Here is a 20,992-nt window from a genome sequence, read left to right as displayed (position 1 = left end):
ATCAATGTCATGAATTAGGCATCAGCAAACGGAGAATTGCGAAAATTACGAGAATAAACAATGCTTCTCCACGGCAACGTTCCTTTCTATTTACGCAACGCATGAACGGGCCTAAATCGAAAAACGAACGGTTTAGCATCGAGTGCTTCACTTATTGAACGAACCCCAGCTGAGACCTACTAGTGTCAACAAGACAGTACAGTAATTCCAGCCCCCGATTCCCGAATAGAAACAGGATTTTGTGATTTTAAACCGTTCCTGTTATCGGTATTTTCGCCATTGACTGATTTCAACCAGACCCGGAGGAACATAAGGTGTGGTTGCAACCCTTATAACTTATATTTTGCAATCTATTCAACTAATATATTGCAATATCTGCGTCTGTATGCCGACTAATATCTTGTCCCCCTCCGATGGTGACTTTCCAGTTGATTGGTTGTGGGCGATTGAATTTGGTTGTTTTTCGGTAGTACCTAGTGTTTGTCATGAGATGTTACAGGCCTACAAGTGTGGGAGAATATGTTAGCCTCAAGTTAGGTAGGAGCTAGAAGCCGTTAAGTGCTTTCAAGTATTACTGTACCTAGTAGGCCCGCCGGTATGACCGGTGTCCGTGTCCCGACTTTGGCTAGCCTAGGATCTTCAAGGATGGTCTGGGTTTGGTTTTTCGCCTTTTGCGGTCTTGGAGATACTAGTTTACCTATTCAATTCTTGGGAGACAGCTTAGCTTTTCCGTTTTGTGAGATGGCTTACCTTTTCAACCTTGGGAGATAGCCTAAGCTAGCTTATCTATGTACCTACTACCTAGTATGCAGAGTAGGGAAACAGGGGTAGGCATTGGTAATTTCTATTCTATACTGAAATGAAAAGGTACTCTACATGCCCTAAACCATCCAAAGGGGTCATGACACCAGGAAAGGTCAGGTTAAGGTTGTATTGATTAGGTCGTAGCCAGTACCAGACCATGTGTCCATAGGGAAATTTAGTCCTGCCAATCTGTCTCAATATTCAGTGTTACTTGGGATGGTCCAGTTGGGGACGGGCAAAGCCCCCACCCAGGGCGTGGTGTCCAAAGTCAGGTTAAGTAGGTTAGGTCAGGATACAGCATTCCAGGAAAGGTTAGGTTTGGCATGTTTTCGTGGCCAGATTTCTCATCGGTACTCTGCATCTGCTCCGTTTGATGTCCTATCTCGACTTTGGCTAGCCTAGGATCCTGGAGGCAGCTCTGGACAACTGCCCTTTCCATCTTTGGAGATAGCTAAGGTCAGATTCAAGTAGAAAAGGCTAGCTGCTAATAGATCCATGGGAAGTCTTAATATGTTATGTTTCCTTGTCTAATATGTTATATGTTTCCTTACTTGCTTTTCTGTAGGCCATTTCATTTTACAAGATATGACCATGTCCTAATTGCCAGTAAGCAATGGTAGGGTAGAACTGAACTGTCTTAATGAATAGATTAGCTTATGCTAGGCTACATGATAAAGTGAACTTAAGAAGAAAATTGAAAAGGAAATAAACAATACAGATATTTTGAGAACTTGCTCATGATTGCTGTTAATGTAGGAAGGACACAAAAATTTGGTAAAAGTGCAGGAGAGTTGCATGTTTTTCTAATTCTGTGGGTTGCAAGATGCTGAGAAGCAGCTCAAATGCACACTTCAGTGGGGATGCATCCTAACCTAATCATCCCTTAACCTAACCTATTGTAGAGCACCATGCCCTGGCCTGGGCAGAATGATGTGTGTGCAATTGTTCTGTAGTATTACTGTAAATTTTTCAGTCATCCTTTGTCATTTGTATATCTTCACCTGTCTTGTGAAGTCTTACTGGAGGCCCCAGCCAAAACTGTAGGCTTATTTTGTTCTATTATTTTTTCTACAATTTTTGGGATCCTACTTACATAAACGATTGTCACTTTTTTTTTAAGAGTACAAGTTTTCATCTTTTTTCCACATTTTACGCCTCCGTTCAGATCCCTCCCACATTTCTTTCCATGATCAGTAAAGGCACTGGCTGTCACGAACTGCTTTTTGTTTGCATTAACTCTGTAGTTTTGCTTATCCAGTTAACCCAAACTGGAAAAATTTGCCATCCAAAGTTACCGCATCTTCGTTCTCAGTAAAATTACATAAATATTTTACAACAAATATACTCAGAATTTGTTATTGATTTTATGATATTGTGTGAGCTGTAATTATAATTTTACAAAATAAAATAATTACTAGAAAAAACTTGCATAACTTGATAAAAAATTTTTATTGTCTTGTAAAAGAGGCCCCACAAGGGGTTGTAAATAATAATTTTCAACTTTTCGTGGAGGGGAGGAAGAATATTTTAGAATTTCTTTCTTACACCTTGTGCATTTGCGTATTTTCCTATTTCCAATTTCCATTGATGTTTTTTTTTTTTTAAACTGGCTGACCTTAAAGTTTCCTCATTCTGGGGTGCTGCCTACATTTTTCTTTAGCCTGGCTCATAAGTGTTAATATGATTTCAGGTTTGTAAATTGGGGAAAAATTAATATTATTTTGAATTTTCTATTTGTTCCTACAAAAATATAAGCCTTTGTCTCTTAGGTGGAAGGTTTTGTCTATGGAACATCACTAGTGTTGTTCGTCTACTTGGAAATGTTAGCTTCCCAATCATTTGCTCAGGGAAAGGATGACTCGTGTAACCAAGTGTAAACAGTCTTGCATATGTGATGTTACAGCTGACCAGCTTCGAAGGTAGCGTATTATCAAGATTCCAAGCTGATAATGTTCCAACAAGCCCTTTGTGATAAAGGACTGAAGGAGTCTGTCTGCTGACTTCAAATAAGTCAGAGATGGGAAGCTCTTGTTTTGAAACTAAAGTGCATATGACTTATTCATTATTTAGTATTAATTTCAGTGTGGTTCACAAGACAATATGCAATAGGGATTAATGTTATAAACTCAAAATTCATGTGCAATGTCTGAAATGAAAATTTTTGTTAACAGTGGGGTGGGAGTGTATAATTTTAAAAGTACATACTACTTTGTATCCTTTGGACTACTGTCTAGTAGCTGTTTATTATACCTTTCTCAGCATTAAACTAATAGTATTTTTTGATTTTTTAATGATAATAGGCTTTCTCCTTAGGTATGTTTAATCCCAGTCAGTCAACTTATGGAGGGTATAGTGATTATTGGGGAGGATACGGCCGACCTCCAGTTCCTCCACCTCCAATGCCACCAATTCCTCCAAATAACCAGTCCCATTATCCTAGTATTCCACCTCCTGTCTCCTATCGTCATATAAGGTCTCTTCCTCATACATTTCGCCCTCCTCCTCCCCCTCCTCCTCCTCCTGAACGGGCCAATCCCCCTTGTGAAGATTCACCATCAGAAAGAGTACCCTTGGAAGAACCATAATTCCTTCAGAAGATGACAGTGATTCAGACCAAGGATCTAATGAGCAACATGAGCCAGTGATAGGGTCTCCACTGGTTCCAAGAGGGAAAGAAGCTAAGGCAACATCTTATGACTCCTCAAGGAAATCAAGACGTAGAGAAAAATCTACCCCGAGTCAGCCCACAAAGGTTTCAGGATCTGTTTATAAACGACCATGTAAGTATACAAAGTGCTTAAAAAAACTGAAGACTTAGTCATAAATTTGTCATTACTGCATGCGTTATTTCCTTTTGCATGTCCATGGGTTTACTTGTATAAGTAACTAATTCGCATGCTAAAAGTTTTAATTTTCAGCTGTAACCAGAAGTATCTTTATATTTTCTAGTATTTTGCTTCATATTAGGAAACAGAATAACTTGTTTTTAATTAGGAGTTAGATGCTTTACCAAGTGAATAAATATCCCTGCAGTTTTTCGTCTGTTTTTAGAGGCATTGTTATTCAGAGATGCTAATATAAAATTGTTAGTATCATTGGTTAGTTCAACAAGACCATTGTAGGTGAAACTGGAGTACTATGGCAAATTTGAAGAATTAGATTACATACTGTAGTAGTTAGGTGGGAAAAGACCAAACCAAAAGAAATGAATAAAAAAATGGTATACTACAGAGAAAGCAGTACAGACAAATGTGTAAATATCATGTGATCATATGTGAAGAACTAAATTCTAAGTGGAGATGGGGATTTGCGTAAACACTATTAAATAATAATGGCAAGAGAAAAATCCCAGATTCCTTGCTTTACCATCTTTGATTGTTTTAACCAGTTACCAGCTGGCGCTGGGAAAGTAATCCTATTGTTAAGACCTCAGGTTTTGTTAGCTATGAAAAATCAAATTGATTTAAAAATTTGTCATATTTGGTTTTAGAAAAATGACATTTTTTATGCAATTGCAAATTCTAACTGTTCTTGTGAAGGATTTTGGACAAATGTAAACACTGCAACATTTTATTATTCAGCTAGTTATGGCATAAGGTAATGTGACTATGAAATAACGTACGTATAAACCAAAATTGACTTAAGACACATTTTGTTCATGAAACTTACCTGTCAGATATATATATAGCTGTATTCTCCGACATCCGACAGAATTTCAAAACTCCCGGCACACGCAGTGGCGGCCAGGTGGTAGTAGACCCATTCCCGCCGCCTTGGGAGGCGGATATCAGGAACCATTCCCATTTTCTATTCAGATTTTTCTGTCGCCGGTCGGTAAACAACTGTTTACAACCCTCTGCCTAGGATTTTGAAACTTCTTGTGCTAACTTATTCTGATTGACTTTTGGTTTTAATTTGGCTTGTTGGCTTGGCATACGTGATAGTGGCAACCTAATCCTGTTGTATTGCCACCGAACAATCAGGAAGTGTCTGCAGAAGGAAACGTATTATCTACGATTATGGAGTCGATTCGCGCCTTGGAATCGAAAGTGATTGCTCTACAATCAGATCGGTCCCATAATGCCTCTAGGCCTAGGCCCCTGCCGGACTCCCAGGCCTTAGGGAGAGGGCAAGCCGAAAGCCGAAGGAGGATTACGGGATCTAGTAACCGGTCTGACGTCCCTTCGGCAGAAACTGAGGACGAATCTCAGGCTGCCAGCGTTCGTGCACGGGCACGGATACTTAAAGCCAGTTCAGGGCTCTTTGCTTCGGTCTGAGTACGGCCACCGATGGTTTTTACTTTGTTCCTCATGCGGAAGATGTAAGCGAAATGGGCTTCACCTATCGAAGATTCGAGTCCTCGCTTTACCTGGATGACTGGCTAATCAAGTCGTCGTTCGGAGTCAAGGTGCCTGGAGGCGACCTTCAGACGACATTGCAGCTGACGAAGGCCCTGGGCCTAATAGTCAATTACGAGAAGTCCCATCTGATCCCCACGCAGTCCATCGTGTATCTGGGGATTCAGATGGATTCAGCGGCTTTTCAAGCTTTTCCATCAAAGGAACGTCAGCAGAAATGCTTAGAGAAAGTGTCAGCCTTCTTAGGGAAAGAAACATGCTCGGCGAAGGAATGGATGAGTCTGCTGGGAACCATTTCTTCGCTGGAGAAGTTTGTTTCCCTGGGGAGGTTGCACCTCAGGCCACTCCAGTTTTTTATGGCAGAAAACTGGAAGGACAAACAGAATCTAGACTAGACTTTGGTAATCTCACAAGTGGTCAAGGATCACTGGAGTGGTGGCAAGATCCGATCAAACTTTCGGAAGGAACTGTCCCTCAACCTTTTGAGCCCCGACCTAGTGTTGTTCTCAGACACCTCCATGGTGGGCTGGGAGCAACACTAGGCAAGGAGGAAGTGTCAGGCCTCTGGAGAGGGGAACAGAGGTCCTGGCACATAAACTTAAAAGAGTTGGAGGCCATTCGGTTGGCTCTTCAATTCTTCGAGAACGATTGTGAGGCCGAGTTGTCCAGATCAACTCGGACAAACACTACGGCTCTCGCTTACATCAAAAAGCAGGGGGGACACACTCTCGATCACTGTTCATCGAGAGACCAATCCTTCTATGGGCGAAAGCTCGAAGCATAGTGATCCTAACAAGGGTTCATTTCAGGAATACAAAATGTCCGAGCGAATCTTTTTAACTGTCAACATCAGATTGCTTCCCACAGAATGGACCCTACATCTAGAGGTTTGCCAAGAGCTATGGAAGTTGTGGGGACGGCCGCTAGTCGACCTCTTCGCAACCTCGAAAACGAAGAGGCTTCCGCGTATTTATTGGTCTCCAGTTCTTGACCCGGAAGCAATAGCGGTAGATGCCATCCTATGGGGACTGGACGGGGATGGACGTTTACGCCTTTCCCCCGTTCAAAACTCTTAGGAGAGGTAACAAGGAAGTTTGCGGCGTCGCCAGGAGCGAGAAGGTGACTCTGATCGCCCCCTTTTGGCCTCAAGCGATTGGTTCACGGAGGTCATGTCTCTTCTGGTAGACTTCCCAAGAACCCTGCCAGAGAGAGTAGATCTTCTCAAAACAGCCCCACTTCAAGAGGTACCACGGAAACCTCTCCGCTCTGAGTCTGACTGCGTTCAGACTATCAAGAAGTTGGCCAGAGTGAGAGGTTTTTTCAAGACCAGTGGCAGAGGCTATTGCCAATGCGAGAAGAGCTTCCTCTCGAGCGGTTTATCAGTCGAAGTGGGCTGTCTTCAGGAGATGGTGTAGGAAGAAAGGTATTTCCTCCTCCACGACCTCTGTGAACCAAATCGCTGATGTTTCTCCTGCATTTGAGAAATGTGGACAGACTTGCAGTGCCCACAATAAAAGGATACAAGAGTATGCTGTCAGCTGTCTTCCGTCACAGAGGGTTAGACCTGACAAATGATAAAGACCTTCACGATCTTTTGAGATCGTTTGAGGACAACTAAAGTACCGCAACCGAAGGTCCCATCATGGAACCTTGATGTAGTTCTAAGGTTCTTGATGTCGGCTCCCTTTGAACCTCTGCATGCTGCCTCGTTGAAAGACACTACTAGGAAGGCGATTTTCCTAACTGCTCTTGCCAACGGCAAAAAGGGTTAGTGAAATTCAAGGAATTAGTAAATATGTGGGTGCAGAGGACACAGTGCAGTGTGCTCCCTGAATCCTAATTTCTTAGCTAAGAATGAGAACCCATCTAACCCCTGGCCAAAAACCTTTGAAATCAAGGGGTTAGCAGAGTTCATCGGACAAGAGCCAGAGAGAGTCCTGTGCCCTGTCAGGGCTCTCAAATTTTATTTGCAAAAGACCAAGACTGTCGGGGTCCTTCTGAAAATCTATGGTGCTCTGTTTAAAGACCCGACTTTCCTATGTCGAAGAATGCACTGGCATTATTTTTACGAAGCACCATCAGGGAGGCCCATGCGTCCTGCCCGGATGGTGATCTGAAACTTTTGAAAATAAAAGCCCATGAAATGAGAACTGTTGCAACTTCAATGGCATTTCAAAAGAATATGGCACTCAGCGATATCATTAGTGCTACTTTTGGCGAAGCAACTCTGTGTTCGCTTCACATTACCTGCGGGATGTGAAGATGGCATATGAGAACTGCGACGTCGCTAGGACCATACCATATCCGCAGAAATGTTGTTGGGGGCAGGAGCAGCACGAATCCTATCCTATAGAAAAGGGATAGGTGTGCTTTTAATTTTGGTGTTGGTTTATGGTTGAAGGGTTGGTCGCTTGAGGCGCGTTTACCCTTTCTTTAGCCTAGAAGTTATGGGACTAACTTCGATAGGTTAGGTCAGGTGGTGGTTTTTAGCTTCGTTGCCCTCACAGTATGGTCAATATGGTCTAGTCACATTGTGGTCACGCTCCCGTTGACAGATCATCTAGAACTCACCAGCTATATAGGTCACTACCTTGCTGGAGACTCTAGTAAAGCAGAAGCAGAGTTGGGTGACAGTAATCACGAAGTCAGCTATGCTAACAGGTAAGGAACCAAGATGTCAATCATCTGCATGTAATTTGTTTCCTAAAATAAAACCTTCTATTCTGTCCCTTCCCACCTCCAATGGATTCATATATATATATATCTGACAGGTAAGTTTCATGAACAAAATGTTATTGTCATGATACAATAAAGTTTGTTCATACTTACCTGGCAGATATATATAATTAAGTACCCACCCACCTCCCCTCAGGGGACAGTGGTATGAGAAATCTGAATAGAAAATAGGAATGGTTCCTGCCTCCCAGCGGCAGGAATGGTACTAACCACCTGGCCGCCCACTGCGTGTGACCGGGAGTTTTGAAATTCTGTCGGACGTCGGAGAATACAGCTATATATATATCTGCCAGGTAGTATGAACAACTTTATTGTATCATGACAATAACATTTCCCAATTGTTACTGGGGACCAGAGACCAAATGAGCTCAGTAACCTTGATCCAGGAAACACTGACCATCAACCTATGGTCAGGATAATAAAAATTTTTATATTAGGTCAAGTTGCTTCTGCTACCTCCCCGTTCTTCAACTAATTTTACATAATTAAGACAGAATAAACCTATACGTATCTATCTAAATTATGGTATATGTTGTTTTGTTCCTAAAAGTGTAGTAGTAGTCCACATTTTAGGAGATTTTTTTGTTGTCAATTGATAGTAAAAATGAATTTTATTGTAGTGTCTTACCGAACAATTATAGATGCCGCCCCCACCCCCCACCGCCCACCCTGGTGATTTCCACGAGCGGCAGGATACTCAAATTCAAATTTAGCGCGTCGGCGTCGCCAACACTGGTGGTGATGACGTCATCTCCCTCCACTCGCGGGGAGAACCAGGTACAACTGCCCAGGTGAATCCAATTCTTTTCTGCCGGCGTCCGGTGAACATCGGTGGTCGGTGCGGTTGGATGACTTTGCTTCGCTTTTTTCTTGTGGATTTGATCTTCGGAATGGTGAAGTACTCTTTTTTGGCGTTGTTGTTATTTTGCTTTTTATTTAGGCGTTGCCATGTCGGATTCTAGTCCGTCGGGAGTTAGTTTTGCATCTCAGGATGTAAAAACTAGATTATCCAAGTTAGAGTATGATTCTCACACTAAATGTGTTAAGTGTAGGGGACAGGTTTGTTCAGCAGATTGAACATGTAACAAGTGTAGTGATTGGACTGATTCTCAATGGAAGTTTTTTAGTTCATACTCGAGAAAATTAGCTAAAGACAGAATTAGAAAAAGCAGCGCTTAGGGAAAGTAGACTTAGCTCTGCTTCGTCTTGCGATGCATCTGTTCCTTCTGTTTCTCCTCAAATTGTTATGTCTCCTTTAACTACACCTCCTATTCCTCCTACTAATCCCACTTCTCCGGCTTCCCGTGTAGTTTCTTCCGACACCATTGCCAGTCTGGAATCGAGGTTAGATCAGAAATTTTCGGTACTAGCGAATACGGTTTGCAACTTGGTAATTCAGTTAAGACGTTTTTGGAGAAAGCGGCTTCAGGTAAGAGTGTAGTTGAGGGTGCGTCTGTCTGTCCTGACACGTTCTCCTAGACAAAGGTCACTGTCCAGCTCCCCCGCACCGGGGAGAAGACATACCGGAAGTCCAAAGGGAGTTGATCGGGATTTGCCCAACAGACAGGCGCCTCTCTTGTTGAGCCTGTTGCGCCTCAACAGGGCTCGGTTAAGCGTTGGAAAGGTGTTGCGGTCAGACGCCTTTCGAATGATTCAAGCGATTCGTCTCCGGTCGCGTGGCGCTCTTGGCGAGATTCGCCCGTTTCGCGTCCCTTAAAGAGGCGTTCAGGCGCCGATTCTTCGCCTCCTCCAGTCAAGCGGTATAAGGAGCCTGAGAGTAGGGTTGCGCCTCGGCCGTTAGCGGCTCGTTCGTCGCCTCAATCTGTGCCTTTTTCGGCTCCATCTACTAGTAGAGATTGTGGTTTTAGCGCTGTAGCTAGCAGTTCTAAGGGTGTTTCTTTAGGCGCTTTTTCGTCTGTTACGCCTAATGTGCCTGTTCGCCTCGAATTTCGGCGGCTCCGAGCGAGGCGCAAGTAGTTTTTCCGCCTCCTGCTGAACATTTAGGCTCTTCCAAGCCTGCGTTAACTGTTTTTTATTCGTCCTCTGGCGCCTTTGCGCAAGCAGTTAGAGATGTTTAACCCAACTGGATGAATGAGTCCAAGGGTGGTTCGAAACCTTCAGATCCGGTTGTAGTTCCGTCTACTTCTTCGGCGGTATCGGAGAATGAAGAAGAAGTAGAGGAGGAGGATTCACATCACCTCTCGTGTTATTCACGTCTCCTTAGATTTCTTCTGGTATCTTATCCGATTATTTTGAGAAAGCGGCTCCGCGCTCCCCAACTTCGACTTTTTTGATGAGGAGGAAAACTTCAGACCCTCTCCTCCCAAAACTTGTTCTATCTAAAGCGGTTAGACATTCGTTGAAAGAGACGGAGAAATGGCTGTCTATGAAAAGAGACTTAGGGTGGAAGGCTCTTTTTGCTTACCCTCCCTCTAAGTTGCTTCGTAAGAGGTATAGGTTTATGTAACTGGGGAAGCTCCTTCTCTGGGAGTTTCTGCCTCCTCCCAGGGAGACTTCTCCAGTTTAATCGACTCCTCTAGAAGATCTGCTTTCGCCGCAGCGAAAGTTTTCTTTACAGCGCCTGAGTTGGACCACGTTGTAAAGAATCAATTTAAACTTTTGGAAGTCTTTAGCTTCCTTGATTGGACTATTGGCGCTTTAGCGGCCAAGATCGAAGACTGTCCTTCTCTTTCTCAGGAGTTTAGCGGAGGATTGGATTGTGTTCTGTCCTGTGCGGACAAATTCATTAGGGATGGATGTGATGAGTTAGCTTCGCTCATCGCCTTTGGTACCCTTAAGAAAAGGCAACTTTGGTGCTCCTTTGCTTCTAAAAGGGTTACTTCCAACAGAAGTCTGCTCTCTTGTTTGCTCCTTTTGTGAAGATAACCTCTTTCCAGACGATGTAGTGTTTGTCAATTTCGTCTGCGCTAGATAAGAAATCTACTTCGGATTTACTGGCACAGTCTACTAAGAGACCTAAAGCTCCTGTGGAGACTGTTCCTTCGGTTTCTCCTCTGCCCAAGTGCCTTTTCGAGGGCGAAAACCCAAGCGTTCTTTCTTCGGCCGAAGTCGAATTTGCGACCTCCAGTTCTAAGGCCCTCGGGCCCAAGGGTTAACAAACCTTCCAAATGAAAGCTCGGTTCTTCATGCACCAGTGGGAGCCAGGCTGGCTCTGTTTTGGAGGAATGGGAAAACAGAGGAGCAGAAGCCTGGGTAGTGCAAGTACTCAAGTTCGGCTATCGTATTCCTCTCGTTTCACCTCCCTCGCTCTCACCTGTGCCAATTCCATTTCCAGGCATACTCTCCGGGCTCAGACAAATTTCGGTGCTAGCCGCAGAAGTGGAAGCGCTTGTTCTCAAAGAAGCGATAGAACAGATAGAAGGGGATTTTCCTCCAGGCTTTTACAATCGCCTTTTTGTAGTTCCCAAGTCATCAGGGGCTGGAGGCCGGTTTTGGATGTGAGCGCCCTGAACTTGCATGTCCAGAAAACAAAATTTCATATGGAGACCACTCGGTCGGTTCTGGAGTCCATCAGACAGGGGGATTGGATGGTCTCTCTGGACATGCAAGACGCTTATTTTCACATTCCGATACATCGCGAATCTCGGAAGTACCTGAGGTTCATGTTCGAAGGCAGGTGTTTCAGTTTCGGGCGCTTTGCTTCGGACTAGCGACCGCTCCTCAAGTTTTCACCAGGGTTCTATCCGATAGGAAGCTGGCTGCACATATTGGAGTAAGAATCTCCCTCTATCTGGACGATTGGCTTTTCTCCGGTCGGAATCAGAGAGTCGGTGCATGAAGGACTTGGAACAACTCTGGATCTTGCCTGAAAGTTAGGAATTCTGGTCAACAAACAGAAGTCCCAGTTGGTTCCATCTCAGAGCATCCTTTTATTTGGGGATGTGATTTCTGAATGCTCAAGTTTTTCGGGCTTAGTCTGTCCCGAAGAGGTTCGAAGGCTTCTGGGACACGTTCAGAGTTCTTGGACAAAAAGGTAAGTTTCTGGCCAATCAATTGGATGAGGCTCCTGCGCATATTGACGTCAGTGAGAAATTTGTGACGTTGGGAAGACTGCACATGAGACCTCTGCAGTTTTTCCTGAGAGCCTCTTGGTGCAGGAAGACACAACCAGACTCGATTACCTTTCCTGTCACAGATCAAATAAAAGAGGACCTAAGGTGGTGGCTCTCTCGAGCAAGGTTGGAAGAAGGGTTAGATTTACGACCCATCCTCCCGAACCTACAGTTCTTTTCCGACGCATCGGACACAGGTTGGGGAGCCCTACTGGGAAATCAACGGACTTCAGGAGCTGGTCGGAGAAGGAGAAGAAGTTCACATAAATGTAAAGGAACTGTTAGCAATTTTCCTGGGGCTCAGACAGTTTCGGAGCTTAGTAGAAGGTCGAGTAGTGGCAGTGCATTCCGACAACTCCCACGGCTCTCTCGTACGTGCGGAAACAGGGGGGGACTCAGTCTTTCTCTCTATACGGAAGTACGCCAAGGATCTCCTCCTGTGGTCAAACTAAGCGAAGGTTCAGCTAGTCCCGAGATTTGTTTCCGGGAAAGATGAACGTCCTGGCGGACGAGTTAAGTCGTCAACAGCAAGTGTTACCTCTGGAGTGGACTTTGGACAACAAGATTTGTCAGAAACTTTTGGCGCCTTTGGGACGACCGTCAATAGACCTGTTCGCGACATCAAGGAACAACCGTCTTCCTCTCTTTTGTTCTCCAGTCCCCAGATCCTCTAGCTTGGTCGGTGGACGCAATGCTGTTGGATTGGTCGGGTCTGGAAGCTTATGCATTCCCTCTGTTCGGTCTAATAAGAGAGGTGCTGAACAAGTTCATGTCGCACAGCAATGTAACACTAACGTTAATCGCTCCCTTTTGGCCCAGGAAAGAGTGGTTCCCGGACCTTCTCCAGTTGTTAGTAGACTTCCCCAGACTTCTTCCTCCAGAGAAGTGGCTTCTCAAACAACCTCACTTCAAGAGGTTCCACCAAAACTTGTCCGCTCTAGCTCTGACAGGGTTCAGACTGTCCGGAATCTTGTCAGAGCGAAAGGATTTTCAAGAAGAGCTGCAGAAGCTATCGCTCGTTGTAGGAGAGAGTCTTCTAACAAACTCTATCAAGGGAAGTGGAGAATCTTCAGAGAGTGGTGTAGAAGTGCTAAAGTCGTCTACTTCTGCGTACCTCTTTAACAGGAAATAGCAGATTTTCTTCTATTTCTTAGGAAAGACTCTAAGAAACTGGCTCCTTCGACGATCAGAGGATATAGAGCCATGCTCTCTTCGGTTTTTCGACATCGAGGTTTGGATATTTCCTCCAATTCAGATCTGTCGGAACCTCCCCCCTATTGACACAGGGGTTCCTTTCGAATAAACCACTAAGCTCCCGCAAGATACAGTGGCTTGGAACTTAGATGTGGTGCTTAAGTTCCTCATGGGGCCACCGTTTGAGCCTTTGAAGTCGGCTTCACTCAGGAACTTGACTAAGAAGGCACTTTTTCTTATTGCACTAGCTTCTGCTAAGCGTGTCAGCGAACATTGGCACGCTAATAAGAAACAAACAAGAGTCGGTTTCTCTCAAGGCAATGCTGTATTTCCGGTATCTTTGACCTTTCTAGCCAAAAATGAGAATCCTTTCTAATCCTTGGCCGAGGAGTTTTGTGGTAAGGAACTTATCTGATTTGGGTTCGGAGACATGAGGAGGAAGAAAGGCTCTTATGTCCAGTCAGGGCTATTAAGCAGTATCTGTTTGCCACTAAGGGTATTAGAGGACAATCTTCTAAGCTCTGGACCTCGGTTCAAAATCCCTCTCGTCCTCTTTCTAAGAATGCTATATCGTTCTTTATTAGAGAGCTTATCAGGGAAGCTCCACTCGCAGTCCGAGAATGACAATCTTTCCGTTCTGAGAGTTAAAGCTCACGAGGTTAGAGCAGTGGCAACTTCTTTAGCATTCAGAAAGAATTTATCTTTAGCTTCGATTCTTCAGAGCACTTTCTGGAGATCGAATTCGGTTTTTGCGAGTCATTATCTCAAAGAGATAGAAACGGTTTTCGAGAATTGTAAAACGTTAGGTCCGGTGGCGGTTTCTGGCATGGTGTTGGGAGAAACGGCACAGGGGTCGTCTCCTCTATGCTAACTTTTCACCTTGAATAGGTTGTCGAGTTCAAGGGAAGCTGGGGGTACTGAGTACCTGGGATACTCACCAGTCTGTTAGGTCAGATTTTACAATGGTTGGGTATATATGTTTTTAAATCTGGTGTTGGTGACAAATGTTTTGTATGATTGAATTTCTGGTCTTAGCCCAGGGCAAGGGCAATCTTTGTTGTTACTATCCTCCGTCAGTCAGCCTTGACTCGCTTGAACTACGGAAGGATTCCACTCCTGTAGAGGCTAACTTTGGTCAAATTCCAATTCCTCTACAATAGTAAGAAGAGCACCGACCAGAGGCAGTAACAGTCTGCTGTAGCTCTCTTACAAGGTAAGGTACAACAGACACCTTGAGTGTTTACTGGTATTGCAATAAATGTAACCATTTAAAAATACTAGTGGTCCACTGAATCCCACCTTCCCATAAATGTGTAATCAGCTCTATAATTGTTCGGTAAGACACTACAATAAAAATGAAATTTTCATTATTAAAATGAAGTTTTATTGTATACTTACTGAACAATTATGATTATACCCACCCTCCTCCCCTTAGGTGGACGGACGGGCAGAAAGAATTGGATTCACCTGGGCAGTTGTACCTGGTTCTCCCGCGAGTGGAGGGAGATGACGTCATCACCACCAGTGTTGGCGACGCCGACGCGCTAAATTTGAATTTAGTATCCTGCCGCTCTTGGAAATCACGGCTCTATAATTGTTCGGTAAGTATACAATAAAACTTCATTTTAATAATGAAAATTTCATATTTTAAAATAATTTTTTAAAGCCTGTAATAATCAGTGAATAAAGTTCCTCACATATTTTGGTCCAGGTAGTCTTCATTGCTTTATTGGTCTTCACTGCTTTATTCCTGTTTCTGTGTTGCTGCTATGGACAGTCCTGCTCCAATCCCATTTGGAATGCTTGTGTTGATTCTGTTTGTGGTATGTTCAGAAGAGGTTGGATAACTTGAAGTTATTGGAGATTGAAGAAACTCCACTGGGCTTCACCTTCCTTCTTTTCCTCTTTTCTTCCTCCTCTTTACTTTCCATGCCTCATGATTGGTGGAAGATGGAGTAGGTGATCATGGGCAGTTCAGGTGGATCTGCTAATAAGTGTGCTCTTGACCAGTCCCCAGTGCATGTGTTTCCATGGAACCTGAAGGGGAGAGTCAACAGTTTCCTTAACTACAGGCTGTACTGGTTCTTCAGAGCTAGCAGGTACATCCTGGGACATGCTCATGCCCTTTCTGTGGACCATTATGAGCATGGCCTATGCTTGGTACTGGCCTGTTCTTATTCTTGTGCCCCCCACCACTCAAAGGAAGAAGCATTAACTTCTTATTATAGCCTTGCTTCTCATTAAAGGATCCAGGGGGCTCAGCTTTCTTGTGGTAGTGGGCTAGGTTTCCCATTGGTGGTGAACTTCACTTCCTTTCCACTGTAGGGAAACCTGGAAAGTTGGGTCTCCCCTTGCAGGCAGTGTCATCTCTTTAAGCCTACACGGGGGGGGGGGGGGCCATAGCAAACCATACTAAATAAAAACCACGCTGTAAAATCTGTTGCTCACGAAAATCAAAAGTAATATCAGTGGAAGGGGAATTTCTACACTTTACTGACTTGAAACTATAAAAATTTGTAAATTTGAGTTGTGTATGTGATTAGTTGTATGAAAATAAAAATGCATTATTGCTAAGTAAGATGGTAAATTTATTGTTTATACTTGACTATCATTAGCTTCATGGGTGAGAGGGAGAGTGCAGATTTGCTTAACTTTTGTTATGCATATAATACACTAGATTTGATTTGTATAGAGGTTAACATGAATACAACATACAAAGTTCATACATAAACACTGGTTCAGTATTATAGCTTACATAATCTTCTATACTTAGATGATACTACGTTTTAGCTAGCAATCTCTATCAATGGCCACTTTCTGCTACTGTAAGCGCTGAATCCAAACAGGAAGTAGATAAAAGGAGCGGGAACCTTTTTTGGTGAGAGCTGAGCCCTTGTATGTTAGGTTAGGGTGAGGTAGATGTAAACTATGATGTCTTTCATGGGTATAATATTTATGGCTACCTCATTTTATTGTAATATGAATTTGAATCCAATCCAAGAAGGTTAATTTCTTACAATATGCTATTACCTGTTTAGATTAAATGCATAAAGTAATATTAAAAAGGTGTATAGAAATCTAGAAGTGTACAAGTTTCTGAGGCTTAATATTAAAAATGAAACCAGTAGATTTCATATTAATGCCAATACTAATGATAATATAATATAATAATAATAATTATTAAAATGATACAGTACTTGAACAGTATGCTTAATAATATTGGCTGTACGGTAGCTAATTTTTTCCTTTTTATTTTTTTCTTCATTTTAACTTTTTATATGTGTCATCTTTTATTTATTTTATTATTTTTATTTGGCAAAATCTTTTTTATATAAGTTTATCACTATTTCTGAGCTTTGACTTATGTACAATTTTGGTATTACATTTCTTGCTGTTGTTTCATATTTGTGCTTACATTTTACCTTTATGAAAATAGTGTATACATACTACTATAATCATAATTTTCTTCTGTGTGGATAGTGCTGACATATATATATATTCTGCTTTTCAGTACCAGTTGAGTTAGATCCTAATCTTCCTTCAGAGCTGGTTGAAAAATTTCAAAACAACCATTGTAAGCTTTGTGATGTCAAGGTAAGTCATTTATATAACCGAACTAGTACTCTGCAGATGTAGTCTTAACATTTTTGAGATATTCTGTGTATGATTTTAATGGGTGAAATACTATTTTCATTGTGTTTATTTCCTTGAAGTAAATATTAGTACAAATTAACAATTAGTTGTGAACATTGATATTGCTAAACTTGCGTTCCTGCTCAGACACAAACCCATATTCTACATGTTCTTTAATCTGTGGTAGGAGGAGAGTAAACTGTGCCAAAGAAGAAGATGGGAGTACTTTCCTGGAAGGTTTGCATGAAGAAATTGGATAGCTATATGGAAAGTGTTCCAAAGTGAATAAATGAATGGCAGAATGGTGTGTAGTTGCACCATTGGGAGGCTGCAAAAGAAATGACTAAGTAGAGTATTACCTACAAGTTGCCACAAGAGGAAAACATTTTTCCTTATTGGCAGTGTTTTTTAACACTGAGGAGTGAAATAGCATTAAATAAATAAAAAATTAATGATGTTGAATCTTGATAATAATCAAGATAATATCTAGTGCAGGTTCTCTTGACTACTTATAGACTCATCCTTGTAACCATGGCTGTATGCTCCATTATATGGTTTCCCTGGATTTGAAAGATGATTTGCTGCACTTCCATCTTCCGACTTTTGATTGGCTAATAATACGTAGTACAGACTTCTATGGTAATTATCATCTAACAGTCATCCATGTTTACTAGACCATAGTCTTTTGCAGAGTTCTCAAGTGCTTTGCAAGTTTTATAAATTCTTGTTATTTTTGTTTATAGCCCAGGGGCATTAATCATCCACTGGTCTCTTCTCATTAGTCTGGGTTTGGAAAAAGTATGAAGCCTTTAGATCTAAGCCAATTTGCATTCTTTGGGAAGGCTGTAGTAATCTCAAGTGATAAGATTTCATTACACATTTTTTGGGAAGGGTGTACAGGCAGTCCCCGGGTTACGACAGGGGTTCCGTTCTTGAGACGCGTCGTAAGCCGAAAATCGTCGTAAGCTGGAACATCATAAAAAATCTTAAGAAAACCTTACTTTTAATGCTTTGGGTGCACTGAAAACTATGTAAACTGCATTCTTATTGCATTTTTCATAAAAAAAACCTTCAAATATTGATTATTTTGCATTTTTGGTGTCATATTTCATCAGCCAGATGAGCCTTGTAGGCGTCATAACCCTGGAAATAATGTCTGATGAATATAATTGAGAAGGGCTTTAACCTCGGAACGTCGTAACCCGAACCCGTCATAACCCGGGGACTGCCTGTAGTAATATCAGATGATGAGATTTCATCACAATCTAAAATTCACATTCATGTAAGTTAGTCAGCAACAAAAACTGGGACAGTCACTGGCATGTGCTTGGAAAATCTCCGGACTGCACAGGGTTGCAAAAAGTAATTGGTAACAGGCTGAGTTGGCTATTTTCTTTGCCTAGTAGCAGTGAAGGGCTGTATTTCCATTTTGCCACTCTTCTTCTAATGCTGTCTTTATAATGATTCTAAGAACTGAAAAAGGCTTTCAGTATCCCCCAGGCAATGTAGATTAGCTTTAAAGGTTACAAATTAGCAGTATAGAGATAAAAGGACAGGTCAAAGCCTAAGATCGAATATACATGGAACATGTGATCAGCATCCAAATCCTGTCTTCACTTAGTGGGACCTAAAGGAGTGAGGAAGTAGATGCTGATGTCTCAGTAGGTTGACATATGTACCCCTTCAACCCCCCTTCCTTAGTTCACAGGAACAGTAAGGTCATGGTAATGAAAGTCAGTCATGGCCTTAATGAGGCCTGAACTTGCTACCTGGAGGGTGGGAGTCACTAGGGATCCCCTGGAGCTACCATAACCATGAGCTACCAGTGAGGGAGGGTTTTGAAGAAGAGAAGCCTAAATCTTATGATCTGATCATAAACTTTGAGAAAGACTTGCCACATGTGCCAGTGAAACTCCTGAAGTAGGGCTTTTAGATTGTATGAAAGCGTAATAAAGGGCATATATTAACCCTTTGCTTCACCTATGATGTACCATCTAAAATCCATCCCCAGATTCGTGTGACACTTATGCATCATTTTTGCCAATTTTTGAATTGTCATTTTGACCTCATGCTTTACTTATTTGCTTTTTATAAACATACAGCCTTAAAGTTCAAGTATTTTGCTTTAAAAAACACTAGAATGAGTATTGTAGCATGAATATTAACTTCACATGCTGCATACTGAGCAAAATATCACATATCACAGCTCTGGCTTTTAGGACAGAGAGGACTTGCAGTGGTGGTCTAGTGACTGGAATGGTTAAGGCACTTAGTCCAGCTTAATTTAAAGATCTCACATAAAGAAGTCCCATTGTATCAGTCATCAGGCTAGTGAGTTACGAGTTACACAAGTTAACACTGGTGACTAGTACTCACCATAGTTGTCAGTAAAGCTCATCATGCAGACCCAGACCCTGGTTAGACCAATTAAGGTCCCCAATTACCTTTATAGTCCCAGTGTGAACAGATTTTTACAGGAGGGATGTTAATTCCCCTAACTGGGGTTATAAAGGCCATGATGCACACACCTTTATTCTTGTGACTTTAATCTCATGGATATCCAGCAGTATCATTTCCATGTGGCCAAGAAACAACATCAAAAGGGCATAAAACTGCATGTCTGACCATGACTGCGCTCTTACTGAGGTTAGAATGCACAATGTAACATCCCAAATTTATTACAGCATGTTCATGAAAAGATTGCTTCCATATTGTAAATATAATAGTTATTAGATGTGTCAACTAGTTTAACTTTTGTTTCACTGAAGAGTTATCACAAATTCCATTCATAAAAAGTTCTTGGTAGGGCAAGTAGTTGCAAAGATACAATTAACTAGTACCAGCATCATTACCTTTTACTTGATATAATCATGAGTCTGCATATAGTTGTGGTGCCAGCATTCCATTATGTGTTAAGGACAGAATATTATATATACACATAGTACATGGATTCACACACTGTACAAGTACTATTCATATTGGTAGCTCATTACTGGCAAAATAATCTTGTACATATCACACAACATTTTAGGAATAGTTTAACTCATGAATGAGGATTCATATATCATGGCCTTCCTATTTTGGTAGAGTCTCAAACACTCACAGCTGAGACCAGTAATGTTTGACAAATAACTAGATACCTAACTTGACTTCTATTTGAGTGCCCACCATGTCTAACTGTTGAGGCACATCAGACTTATGTATATTTCTAGATATTAAGCTATAAGCTTGGCTTTGGTACATCATACAAATCAAGAAAATCAGTGATAGTTGAATACGTACTATGTAGTCTTAAACTGCTGACCCTTGGGGAAATTTGCCACTTAGAGTTCCTGTCCTAGGCATAAGGTAGCTTATTTGAAAGCTAAACTTCAGGCTACCCTGTTTTTGGGCCCCCACTTTGTATAATGAAACGAAGCTGTATAGTACCCTCTCATATTTGTTTTTTTTTTTTTTTTTCAGCTCAATTCAAGAATACAGTCAAAAAATCACTATGAAGGAAAGCCTCATAAGAAAAAAAGTCAAGCACTATCTTATTGAATCTGCACGTAAAGATGGAGAATCTGCAGCCAAGCTGCCCAAAATTGACATCTCTCCTTCCAAAAGGGTAAGTAAACTAATTTTGACTATTTTTTTGCATGCAGTGTCTCTTACTACTCTATAGGATTAATGTCATCCATCTGGATAATGTTTTTATTTGATTGTGACATAAGTAATAAAATTATATATTGCAGGGGTCAAAGGAAGTTAAGCAAGCTAAAGATGTTCATTTAAGAAAAATACAAGTATTGAAGATCGTAACTTTGTACTAGTAGAAAAAGACATTATATTGAATTATTAGTGAAATTTTGAGACAAAGAAGTAGGAGGAACTCGTTTATTGTGAAACTGATAGTTACTGAAACTGCAGAGAAAAGTATGTAGTATATGTAACAATAAGCAGTAAGGAAATCAGTAATAAGTAAGGAGAATTAGAGTACTGAAATACATAGATGAAGATTTGTTTGTGTAGCGTATCTGGGCTGAACAAAGAAGATATCGCTTAACCTCTGAGGTCTTATTTTTTAACTTCAGTTTCCTTACATCAAAAATCTTATTCGCAAGTTCTTAAGAAAATAATTTTGTGAAAAAAATCCTGACTAAATATTTTCCTTCTGTAATTTAATCAGAAAGCCTCTTAATTTATTGTTCTACA

General features: G+C 41.7%; 1 long non-coding RNA gene across 1 annotated transcript; it reads left to right on the top strand.

The window, feature by feature from the left end:
• The first annotated feature begins 201 nt into the window (after positions 1-201).
• LOC135197757 (uncharacterized) lies at positions 202-20,714 on the top strand. The gene is made up of 4 exons (XR_010310652.1): positions 202-314; positions 3,118-3,584; positions 16,677-16,759; positions 20,261-20,714. It is a non-coding gene; the product is annotated as an uncharacterized LOC135197757 (long non-coding RNA).
• Positions 20,715-20,992: the final 278 nt, after the last annotated feature.

Source organism: Macrobrachium nipponense, chromosome 21 (genome assembly GCF_015104395.2).
Source record: "Macrobrachium nipponense isolate FS-2020 chromosome 21, ASM1510439v2, whole genome shotgun sequence".
Classification (NCBI taxonomy): Eukaryota; Metazoa; Arthropoda; class Malacostraca; order Decapoda; family Palaemonidae; genus Macrobrachium; species Macrobrachium nipponense.
Note: the sequence above shows the minus strand (reverse complement) of the source record. Positions and strands in the feature narration are given on the sequence as shown.